Raw genomic sequence first — 12,823 nt, 5'->3', positions numbered from 1 at the left:
AATATTGTAATTTACTTACAAGACTACTGTGATTCACACAGTCAGACATTTTTGACAGGTCACAGAAAATTCCAGTAACCTCTAATTTGTTACCTACTGTGTTAAGTACATTCTCACTGTACATGTAAATAGCCTTCTACACAACAGAATCCTTGGGGATGCAAATTGTGACTTTAATAATATATTTTTGCAGTCAGATACTTAACAAGATGCTTGAACACAACCTTTTCAAATTTTTTGGAAAAGCCAACAAAAGCGATACTGGTTGTTAGTTTGACAGTATCTCTTTACCTCCTTCTCATAAAGGGCATATTTTAGCCACTCTGTTCCACTGATAAGAGATTGATTACACAAATAACTTAAGGTAGAACTCAACTCACAAGAACACTCTTTGATTAACTTGGTTGATATGTTATCATGACCACTAGAATACTTTGATTTTAAGGATTTTATGATTGATACTACTTCTTTTGGAGAAGTGAATGTCAATTCCATTTTACTGAAGTTATTTGTAGAGACTGGATTGGTCTCAGATATTCCATTGCACTGTTTACTGAACCTGATAGTCACAAGCTGTCAGTAACAGAAAGACAGAACTTGTTTAAGAGATTTGCAACACCACAAGTGCTTGTTACAAATGTCTCATTTATTTTTAAAGCTATCTGTTCCTCTTCCTTTCTGGCCGCTCCTGTCTCTGTCTTCACTATATCCCATATAGTTTTTATTTTGTTGCCTGATGTGATTATCTTTTTATCATAATAAAAGTGCTTAGATTTCTGGATTACTTGCTTCAGTATTTTGTAGTATTCTTTTTAATGCATTACAATGCTAACATCAGAGCAGTTCCTAGATAATAAATATAGTTTCCTTTTTGTCTCACATGATATCTTGATTCCTTGTGTAATCCATGGTTTGTTTTTTGACCTCTGATCTGAGTTACCTTTAGGGCAAACAATTTTCAAATGAGAAAGTAACTTTATTAATGAATGCTCTATATTTTCCATTTGCATCAGAAGTATTGTAAACATCTATTCAGTTCATGTCTTTGAGCAGTCTCCTAAAATTCCCAATTTATGACTGACTTATTATCCTACTGCACTCAGATTTAATAGATTTTATATCCTGACCAATTTCAATATTTAACATAAAATGATGAATGTCATTATCAGATAGCCCATTTAGTAATGGTCTTGTGATATGACTTTTTTCCCTAGATTTGTCTACAAAAATATTATCAACAGCAGTCTCAGAGCATTTACATACCTTAGTTGCAATGTTCACAGCATGAATTAAATTGAATGTAGTGTTAGTGATAGCAATAATTGTGCACTGACAGAGCTTTTCAATAAATCCACTTTAAAATCACCAGCAACCACAGTTTCCTTTTTTTACTGTGAGATGGGGCAACAGAGCTTCCAGGTTTTTTATGAAGATGTTAAAGTTTCCTGAAGGTGCTCTGTATATACATACTATTATAAAGGACTTATTGTAGAATACTACTTCTGTTGCACAAGTTGCTCTTGCTGCTCTGAGCAAAATTTATCAAAATAAATTCTTGAAATTAAAACAGTTTCTGACAAATGTGGAAACTCCTCCTTTCTGCATATTTTCTCCACAGAAGTAAGAGGCTAACTTAATTCCTGTAACATTTAACAATTCTAACCAGTGGTCACACGATTTTCAGACAGGCAAATGATATCAACTGGTTTGGTCAACTCTAATTCTTCAACACAAATGAGCAACTCATTGAGCTTCACCCTCAATCCTTGGATATTCTGATGCAATAAAGATAACTGATTTTGTGCACTGGCTGAATTACAATTGGATGGACCTAATTTTTCTGTCAATTTCTGAACATCTCCAGTCTCAATTAGAGGCTGTTTGCATGAATTGTGTACATCAAAATTTCCTTTCTGGCCACCAGTTTCATCAATGTGAAAGTCATTTTCAACCTGTCTCTGAACGTATTTTGTTTCTACCCTTCCCACCCTAAAAAACACTGCTGTTCTGCCACTTGCAACCACTGGTACTTTACCACATGTGATAGTGACCCCCCTTAAAAGTATTTGCTATTACCCCAGGCAACTTTCCCTTCCCTTTCCTATTGAGATGAAGGCCACGGCTAATATAGTCCCACCTATTGAGAGAGTCAACAGGAACTACAGCTATATGAGACCCCATACCTGATCCAAGAAGCGATTCCACCTCTAAATTAACTCTCCTAAAAGAACAGTTTAAATGAGGTCAGTCATGTTGCCTCAGAACAGACACATCCCCAACACAAGTATGTCTTGTTGCTGGAGCTACTGTTACCAGATCACCCTCAAATGAACAATTCAGGTCTCTGTCTATGCTGTTGCCACTATTATCACAGTGTCTTCCTTTGTGACATCTTTGCGAAGTGAACCTGACCCAGACTTGCACTAGGTTTAAAAAAACTTGTGACCTGGTAACCTGACCATAGTTCATCCTGTAACCGTTGGCCAACAGCTCTACCATGTGAACTACCTAACAACAAAATTTTCTTATTCTTCACATCTTTTTCTGACTTCTCAAACATTCAAACATTTTTTGAAAGTTTGTTGTGTCCTATCTACTCATACACCTACTTGTGGCTCACCAGTCTCCAATTGTGACAACAGATCAAACCTGTTTTCCACATTGACAATAAAACTGTCTTAGAAAGTCCTGTTCCTATTTCTTCCATAACCCATTTTCACTTCCAACCTCTTTTTTTCCTTTCTCTCCCCTTAACCTTTCCAGGTCTTGTTTTGCCTTATCTAGTTCTGCCTGAAGGACAGCAATCTTCTCCTCCTTCCACTATCTCCATATCTTTATAGCAAATCCTACAAAACCAATTGGCCTTGTTTATTTCCCCACTTCCCATACCATTACAGTCACCCACATGAAAGAAACTGTAACAACCCTCACACTACATGCTGGAACTAACAGTCCTATGGCATGTCATACACTTCTTACTCATGGTAAACTAATTTTAGCTTAACTTCCTTTAATATATTAAACATTTTCAAAGCCCAGAGATAAGTACAGCAGTCTCTCACAGTAATAACTCTCTAATTTATACATAGTGATTCATAGATTATATGTGACTCAAATAGACAACAAAAGAAGCAAGCTTACTAACAAAAGTTTATAGTTTTCTTGACTAACTACTGTAACACTTTTTTCATCTTATTTTATTATTTATTGCTGAATAATCATAAATAAGTACAGGCTATTCAGGAGAAATACAATGTACCAAAACACAAAAGAAGTGGGAAATACAGTACAGATATTATAGGTGAAAGAGGGGCATTCTGTATTTGTAAAAAAATACACTTCTCCTAATATTGATGCACTTATTCTCCACAACTAAATAACAAGAGTGTTAGTAAAAACTACCACAGCTGTTTTTCCGGTATATGTGTTATTCATAGTTGGTTTTGTTGTAAATGTACATTTTCAGATAACCTAAAGTTCACCAACAGTCTCCACGGCTAATTCTCATAAAGCAGCAGAAATTTGTTGGAGGCATGACTCGAAACTGTCTAATCACTATGTGCAATGCTAAATGGCACATTCTGTAATTTGCTAAGCACACTGAAACACTTTGCCCATCACTTTGCACAAGCACAGCCATCAGTACATGCAGGGAACATAACCACATTCTGTGCTATCACACAGACAAGAAAAAAATCTTTTGCAACTGAATGTTTTATTTGTGTGTACCAAACATGTTTTACCTATTCATGATAGGCACCGTCAGTGGTGCATAATATAAAGAAAATTATTTAATTATTCAAATTACCTATTCATGATAGGCACCTTCAGTTGTGCATAATATAAAGAAAATTATTTAACTATTCAAATTACCTATTCATTATAGGCACCTTCAGTGGTGCATAATATAAAGAAAATTATTTAATTATTCAAATTACCTATTCATGATAGGCATCTTCAGTAGTGCATAATATAAAGAAACTTATTTAATTATTCAAATTACCTATTCATGATAGGCATCTTCAGTAGTGCATAATATAAAGAAAATTATTTAATTATTCAAATTGTGATAGGACATCTGTAGTGATCCTTGAAAGACTGTCCAGAGCACAAACAATCACTTGGGGTAGAGTCCTGAGATGATTGTCAAATACTTAATTTTATGTGCTCTATTGTTTGCTCTGCAGTCAAGTCAGCAGATGAATGGAAACCATACCTTTTCATGGTGTAACCACACGTTTCTTGACCCATCCCAGTGCAGTTCAGCTACAACAAGGTTTGATATGGATCTTAAACCAGGTGAGCACTGTTGGGTAGCTGGTAATTGCAGCATTGTTCACACATAGAAAGAATTGATACGAGGGTTGGAACTTTAATAGTGGTAACTATTTATTTACAGCTCGTACAAAATAGATACATGTTTCAAAGTTTTACTGACCTTCAAAGTAGTCACCAGCATTGTGTATAGCACATTGCCAGCGATGTGGAAGTCATAGGATACTCTTAGCAGTGCCAGTTATGTTGACAGTTGGAGTGACACAGTCTATTGCCCGACAAATTTGTAGTAGTTCTGAAGCGAATGCCTTGAAGTGTTTCCTTCAGTTTACAAATTGAGGTGAACTCATGAGGGCTTAAGTCAGGGCAGTGCAGTAAGTGGTATAGCACTTAGCAGCCCCATCAGTCAAACAAATCAGTAAGAGCTTGCACAGTATGTGCTTGAGCATTGTCCTGCAAAATAATGGTCACATCCTGCAGAAAGTGTTATCAATTCTGTCTCTAAGCTGGTCGTAGGTTGTGTTCCAAAAATGAACAGCATGGAGACAGAAGTGATGACACTTTCTGCAGGACCTGACCATCATTCTGCAAGACAATGCTCAAGCGCGTATAGTACAAGATGTTACTAATTTGTTTGACTGAAGGGGCTGCTAAGTGCTATACCACCTACTGCACTCCCCTGACTTAAGCCCTCGTGAGTTCAACTCAGTTTCTAAACTTAAGGAAACACTTCACGGCATTCACTTCAGAACTGGTACATATTTGTTGGGCAACAGACTGCGCCGCTCGAACTGTCAACACAACTGGCACTGCTAAGTGTATCCTACGACTTCCATGTCACTGGCAACGGGTTATACACAATGCTGGTGACTACTTTGAAGATCAGTAAAACTTTGAAACACGTATCTGTTTTGTACAAGCTGTAAATAAATAGTTGCTACTATTAAAGTTTCAACCCTCGTAATTTCTGCATCAACCCAGGGTGGTTTCTGTGGCTTCAAATGAGTTGTCAGTCAATCTTGGGGGGCATCATAGAAGGGAAAGTTCTTACGAGAAGTGATCTTCTGGAATATGTTTATTGTAGCTGCTTTCCTCCTTACATCTTGCAGATCAGTAACAGCTAGTTCAGGCAACCACTGAAAGAAAGTAGATCTAACAGCACTAGTGATAATGCCTCATGGATTCATTAAGCTATCAGTCTTCGTTGTGTGGGTACTGCTTTCCAATAAAGGAGTACAACATTCAGTAGCAGAATACATAAGAGTGAGAGCAGGATATCACAGAGTTGTAGCATCTGCACCCCAACTGCTTCTCGTAAAAGCAGATTCATTCTTGAGCTAAGATTCTTTCATAACTGAATTCACTGCTGTTTAAGTGACAAGGACCGAACCAGAGTGATTCTCAGATATACTGGATTGTAATTATTTGGTTATTTGATTCCAGAAAACGTCACATGTAGCTTTCTTTGGGCTTTTTTTATCATTTAGATGGAATGCTGTAACCTCAAGTTTACCTGCAATAGACGTAAGTCTCCATTTATAGAAGTAATCACTACATTTCGTCAGATCACATGCCAGCACATTCTCACAGTGCAAAAGATATTTACTCTGGAAGACTAATGCTAGGATGTATTCATGCTGGATTTTCACAGATTCAGTGTATGGCACCTCACGGATATTCAAGTTAAACAGAATGGGGACCAGATCAGATCCCTGAGGTAGGACATTATTTAGAGTCCTCCGCTTGCTAACTTGACTATTGAGGATCACTTAAACATCTGTCAAGGAGCATGTTGTTCACTAGAAACACCAGCTTTTCACATGGGATGACTTCAATAGACGTTGTCATCAATGCCTTCCTCCATTCCTCCTCACAGTGTCATAAGCTGCCATAAGATCTAAAAAAACTGCAGGTTCTATTACAGTTCTCAATGTTAAGAGCTGAGCACAGCAGCTCCAATGTTTCCTAAAGCTACCTTGTTCAACAGGGATGATTTGATCAGTGGATTCTTGAATGCTATCTAGAATAAGCCTTTCTAGTTGGTTTCTATGCCATGCTGAATAGCAATATTCAGTAGTGAGGAGCATTGGTTCTGTATTTGCCTAGTTTCAGGATGGCAATTATATTAGTCTGTTTGAAAGCTTTGGTAACTTTCCACTTCTCAAAATATCACAGAAGAATTCAATGAGCCACAATTTCTGATTGCTTTAAGAAACTGTAGATATACACCATCAAAGCCAAAAGCTTCATTTACTTTTAATATATCCAAGGCTATGTCAAGTTTCTCAATGCAGATGTCACTTGAGTAGTCTGTATGTTATTTTAGATGTAATCTCTTTATGTACAATTCATTTATTACAGTTCATGCGTGTGCCTTGTCTATTTTAGTTTCTGTAATCTTTATTACTCTGGATGCAACACAGTTAGCATTCATATGTGTAACTGTGTTTGATGACTTTGGATCTGTACCAAATTTTCTTATAAGGTTCCAGGCTTTCCACCTAGAATGTGTGAACTTGAGCCCTGACATTGTTTTATGCCATTTTTCTTTTGTGTCCTCATTGGGAGTTCCCAATAGGTTATCAGCTATTGTGTCATTGTGAGATTCTTCACATTCAGCAAATAAATCATTGCACTCTTGAGACCATCTGGGGATGTACTCCTTCTGGAACCCACATGGAATACATTTACTGACATTAACTTTAATTGCACCCACATATTGTTCATAATTAGATGGAACTAGGGAAATCCACTGAAAAGTACTGGGTATTTCAAAATGAATATCAGGGCTTTATGGCTTTGTAGCATTTATCATATCAAATGAAAGAGCTACTCAAACATATCTGTTTGTATACCAGTGCACACACTCATGCACGGTATCTTGTGTCTTCCATTAGAAAGCACTAGTAGCAAAAATGCCAACTAGTGAAGAGAAAGGTTTTTGTGTTCTACTGTCTGCAAGGACTAGATCTGTTGTTATGGTGCAATATGCATTCTGTACTAAGTTCCATTGTAATCCTCCAAGTGATGACAACATCCATAGATGGAAACATCCGTTTGAAGACACCACCAGTCTTTACAAAGGGAAGAGTATTGGAAGACCAAGAATGACAGAAAAAGGAGTTCAACAAGCGATACAGTCTTTCATGCATATCCCCAGGAAATCAGTCTGGAAGGCTAGTCATGAATTAGCAATTCCAGTGACATCTGTGTGGAGACTTTTAAGGGGACACTTACAACTACATCCCTATCTCAAGCAGTTGTTACAAGCTCTAAAACCTATAGACTACAGTTTAAATGTCACCTCTGCAAATGAAAAGTTGCTGCATGACAATGAACATTTTCTGGATTATGTGATCTTCAGTGATGAATCAATATTTCACCTAAGTGCGAATGTGAACATACGTAACATGCCCATCTGATGATCAGCAAATCCCCATAAAATGGTACATTTGCAACAAGACTCCCCTAAACTGAATGTTTCTTTTTTGCTTTTTGTGCCAGGATGACTAAGCATGTTTTGCAAGGCCTTCACTTTTATACAATCTGATGCCATGTGATTTTTACATTTGAGAGTTCATAAAGGATCACATGTATATGCTTTCGCTACCAACTGATCTACCCAACTTAAGAGACAGGACTGAAGTAGCTGTTGCAACAATTACTCAGACACTCTGACCGAGATTTGGGAAGAACTCAATATTAACTTGATGTGTGCAGTGTGACAAATGGTGCTCACATTGAACTTGTGAAAAAAACTGTTTAAGTTAATTTTTCATTTGATGTACCATTTATTATCATAAGCTGAGTGTAATAAATGCTACAAAACCTTAAAACCCCAATATTCATTTTGAGATACCTAGTATTATCGAGACCTTTATGAAACAGTTCCTCATTCATCAACTGAAAATTCCATAAAGATGAAGTGGGCTAACTGAAATTCAGTGTCATAATTAATTATGACTTGCCTAATCAGGAGAATAGTCTTATATTCATATGTCAGATCACAAGGTTACTGGATCTTTAAGGTTGTATGCCAATTATAGGTTGTATATATCTATCCATTTATTTAGAATGGCTCCACTGCTGTCTTCTTCCTGGTATCCCCAGAAATGACTATGGCTGTTGAAATTACCAACATACACAACTAGATGGCTGAAGGATCTTGCCTGTGGATTTGGTCATCTGGCTTGCAGAGGTTTGTAAATATTTATACCAATGGTGTCAGCAATCTCTACAGCTAAACTAAAGAGATCTGCTGTTCTGTCTTGGTACATTACATTGTAATCAGTGCAATGGGATCTCAACACATGTTTCAATGCATTTTCATGATTTGTAATTCTGCAAGCCCTTGTGGTTTCTGTAGGAAGCAACACAATGGTGTCCAGGAATTCTCATGAGCTCATTTATGACTTCATTTATATGAATTCAAGGTGTCTGTTCTTTTGGACACGTCTGAAAGAATAGGCTCCATGCATTCATATAATTGATTCACCTTGATGGGCAATGAATCCACAACCTTCAGTGCAGATGCACAATAACATTCGACCTTGGATGGAATCTAAAAATTAGTGAGCATGGATAACACAGATGGGGACTGTAGATAGGTGACACTAGGTGGGAATGTACGTAAGCCAGGGAACATGTCAAGATAGTCCATCCATTTGCAATAAACACTGTGTCCAGATGGCGCAGTGGTTAATGCAACTGCCTAGTAAACAGGAGATCCGAGGTTCGAGTCCAAGTCCTGCCGACATTTTCACTTGTCACTGTCGATTCTGCATAAAGTTCTGATCCATCATCAGTTTCTTCCCTTCCTTTTCCTTTTTCCTCCACTGCACCTTCAAGTTACATAACATTTATTACTTCCTTTCATTATAAATCTCATACTCTCATTAAGACTCCAAAATGCTGCAAGTCTTTGTGGTTTATTTAGTAAGAAATACAAAGAGGTCCAGGAATTCTGATGAGATGATTTGTGACTTTCTTTCATTATAAAGTACATCTTCTCCTCTGCAGCGTGAAATGTTTGAAGAATTTGTGGTTTGTGTTCACTAGATCTCAAAAGTGTTGCCTGCCTGTCCCTAGTCACAGGCCAACTACCGTCACCCACCGAGAGGGAGTTGTTGCCATAGACGGGATCTAGGTACTAGTGTAGCTACAACATCAACATAATAGATCACACGTGGGACATGATTTGTATAGTCCTCTGCGCTCTACTGGCTTCTAAATTCAACCTTATATAAAGCCAGTTAGCTTGGCTTTGTAGAGAAGGACACTCTTTTGTTATGTCTGTTAGTTATAGAACCCTATGATAGAATTACTGCAGCACTGATGACAGACACCCTACAGAAAGACGTGTTCACCGATCCTGGTTCCTGAAGAGCCTATCATTTGGAATCGTATTGCTAATGGTGTACTATAGAGCTATTAAATTATTAAGCACTATCTCCCCTTCCAGGAATAGTGTTCTTAACAAAGTTATGCTGAGTATGGTGTAAGGACAATCACATAATTTATGAACAATGTATTTTCAGTGATTGCTGTAGGGGTGCTGTCCACAGATTATGTTAAAAATGGATTTATTGACCAATTCCTTCATTCGCAGTTTTTATCTCTCCCTGTATCATGCCTGTTTTGTTCACACACACAAGTCTATCCCAGGCTTCCTGTTCCAAGAACCATTTTACCTCATTCTTCGCTTTTTCACTTCATTCACTGGTTGCAAAAGGATGACACTAATACTAGTATACTTACTCTGTTAGTTGTAGAACCCTATGATAGAATTACTGCAGCACTGATGACAGACAGCCTACAGAAAGACGTGTTCACCGATCCTGGTTCCTGAAGAGCCTATCATTTGGCCTCATATTGCTAATGGTGTACTACAGAGCTATTAAATTATTAAGCACTATTTCCCCTTCCAGGAATAGTGTTTTTAACAAAGTTATGCAGAGTATGGTGTGAGGACAATCACATAATTTATGAACAATGTATTTTCAGTGATTGCTTTATATAAAATAAAATAAAAATACTTCTGCATCACCCTGTATTAGATACTTTATACTGGTAGTTTAAAACATACCATCAATCCTTTAACAAATACCTAGTTTGACAAATAGGATACAAAAAAAAATTTTTTTTAATTTTTTGTTGTTGTTGTTGTGGTCTTCAGTCCTGAGACTGGTTTGATGCAGCTCTCCATGCTACTCTATCCTGTGCAAGCTTCTTCATCTCCCAGTACCTACTGCAACCTACATCCTTCTGAATCTGCTTAGTGTATTGATCTCTTGGTCTCCCTCTACGATTTTTACCCTCCACGCTGCCCTCCAATGCTAAATTTGTGATCCCTTGATGCCTCAAAACATGTCCTACCAACCGATCCCTTCTTCTAGTCAAGTTGTGCCACAAACTTCTCTTCTCTCCAATCCTATTCAATACCTCCTCATTAGTTACGTGATCTACCCACCTTATCTTCAGCATTCTTCTGTAGCACCACATTTCGAAAGCTTCTATTCTCTTCTTGTCCAAACTAGTTATCGTCCATGTCTCACTTCCATACATGGCTACACTCCATACAAATACTTTCAGAAACGACTTCCTGACACCTAAATCTATACTCGATGTTAACAAATTTCTCTTCTTGAGAAACGCTTTCCTTGCCATTGCCAGTCTACATTTTATATCCTCTCTACTTCGACCATCATCGGTTATTTTACTCCCTAAATAGCAAAACTCCTTTACTACTTTAAGTGTCTCATTTCCTAATCTAATTCCCTCAGCATCACCCAACTTAATTTGGCTACATTCCATTATCCTCGTTTTGCTTTTGTTGATGTTCATCTTATATCCTCCTTTCAAGACACTGTCCATTCCGTTCAACTGCTCTTCCAAGTCCTTTGCTGTCTCTGACAGAATTACAATGTCATCGGCGAACCTCAAAGTTTTTACTTCTTCTCCATGAATTTTAATACCTACTCCGAACTTTTCTTTTGTTTCCTTTACTGCTTGCTCAATATACAGATTGAATAACATCGGGGAGAGGCTACAACCCTGTCTCACTCCTTTCCCAACCACTGCTTCCCTTTCATGCCCCTCGACTCTTATAACTGCCATCTGGTTTCTGTACAAATTGTAAATAGCCTTTCGCTCCCTGTATTTTACCCCTGCCACCTTCAGAATTTGAAAGAGAGTATTCCAGTCAACATTGTCAAAAGCTTTCTCTAAGTCTACAAATGCTAGAAACGTAGGTTTGCCTTTCCTTAATCTTTCTTCCAAGATAAGTCGTAAGGTCAGTATTGCCTCACGTGTTCCAACATTCCTACGGAATCCAAACTGATCTTCCCCGAGGTCAGCTTCTACCAGTTTTTCCATTCGTCTGTAAAGAATTCGCGTTAGTATTTTGCAGCTGTGACTTATTAAACTGATAGTTCGGTAATTTTCGCATCTGTCAACACCTGCTTTCTTTGGGATTGGAATTATTATATTCTTCTTGAAGTCTGAGGGTATTTCGCCTGTCTCATACATCGTGCTCACCAGATGGTAGAGTTTTGTCATGACTGGCTCTCCCGAGGCCATCAGTAGTTCTAGTGGAATGTTGTCTACTCCCGGGGCCTTGTTTCGACTCAGGTCTTTCAGTGCTCTGTCAAACTCTTCACGCAGTATCTTATCTCCCATTTCGTCTTCATCTACATCCTCTTCCATTTCCATAATATTGTCCTCAAGTACATCTCCCTTGTATAAACCCTCTATATACTCCTTCCACCTTTCTACCTTCCCTTCTTTGCTTAGAACTGGGTTTCCATCTGAGCTCTTGATATTCATACAAGTGGTTCTCTTCTCTCCAAAGGTCTCTTTAATTTTCCTGTAGGCAGTATCTATCTTACCCCTAGTGAGACAAGCCTCTACATCCTTACATTTGTCCTCTAGCCATCCCTGCTTAGCCATTTTGCACTTCCTGTCGATCTCATTTTTGAGACGTTTGTATTCCTTTTTGCCTGCTTCATTTACTGCATTTTTATATTTTCTCCTTTCATCAATTAAATTCAATATTTCTTCTGTTACCCAAGGATTTCTATTAGCCCTCGTCTTTTTACCTACTTTATCCTCTGCTGCCTTCACCACTTCATCCCTCAGAGCTACCCATTCTTCTTCCACTGTATTTCTTTCCCCCATTCCTGTCAATTGTTCCCTTATGCTCTCCCTGAAACTCTCTACAACCTCTGGTTCTTTCAGTTTATCCAGGTCCCATCTCCTTAAATTCCCACCTTTTTGCAGTTTCTTCAGTTTCAATCTGCAGTTCATAACCAATAGATTGTGGTCAGAATCCACATCTGCCCCAGGAAATGTCTTACAATTTAAAACCTGGTTCCTAAATCTCTGTCTTACCATTATATAATCTATCTGAAACCTGTCAGTATCTCCTGGCTTCTTCCATGTATACAGCCTCCTTTCATGATTCTTGAACCAAGTGTTAGCTATGATTAAGTTATGCTCTGTGCAAAATTCTACAAGGCGGCTTCCTCTTTCATTCCTTCCCCCCAATCCA

At 37.9% G+C, this 12,823-nt stretch overlaps 1 protein-coding gene across 1 annotated transcript in view; it reads right to left on the bottom strand.

Moving 5' to 3' along the window:
• LOC126236667 (cytoplasmic dynein 2 heavy chain 1) overlaps positions 1-12,823 on the bottom strand; it is an 873,274-nt gene that overhangs the window by 463,167 nt on the left and 397,284 nt on the right. The window lies entirely within an intron of this gene.

The sequence above is a fragment of the Schistocerca nitens genome, chromosome 2, assembly GCF_023898315.1.
Source record: "Schistocerca nitens isolate TAMUIC-IGC-003100 chromosome 2, iqSchNite1.1, whole genome shotgun sequence".
NCBI lineage: Eukaryota > Metazoa > Arthropoda > Insecta > Orthoptera > Acrididae > Schistocerca > Schistocerca nitens.
Note: the sequence above shows the minus strand (reverse complement) of the source record. Positions and strands in the feature narration are given on the sequence as shown.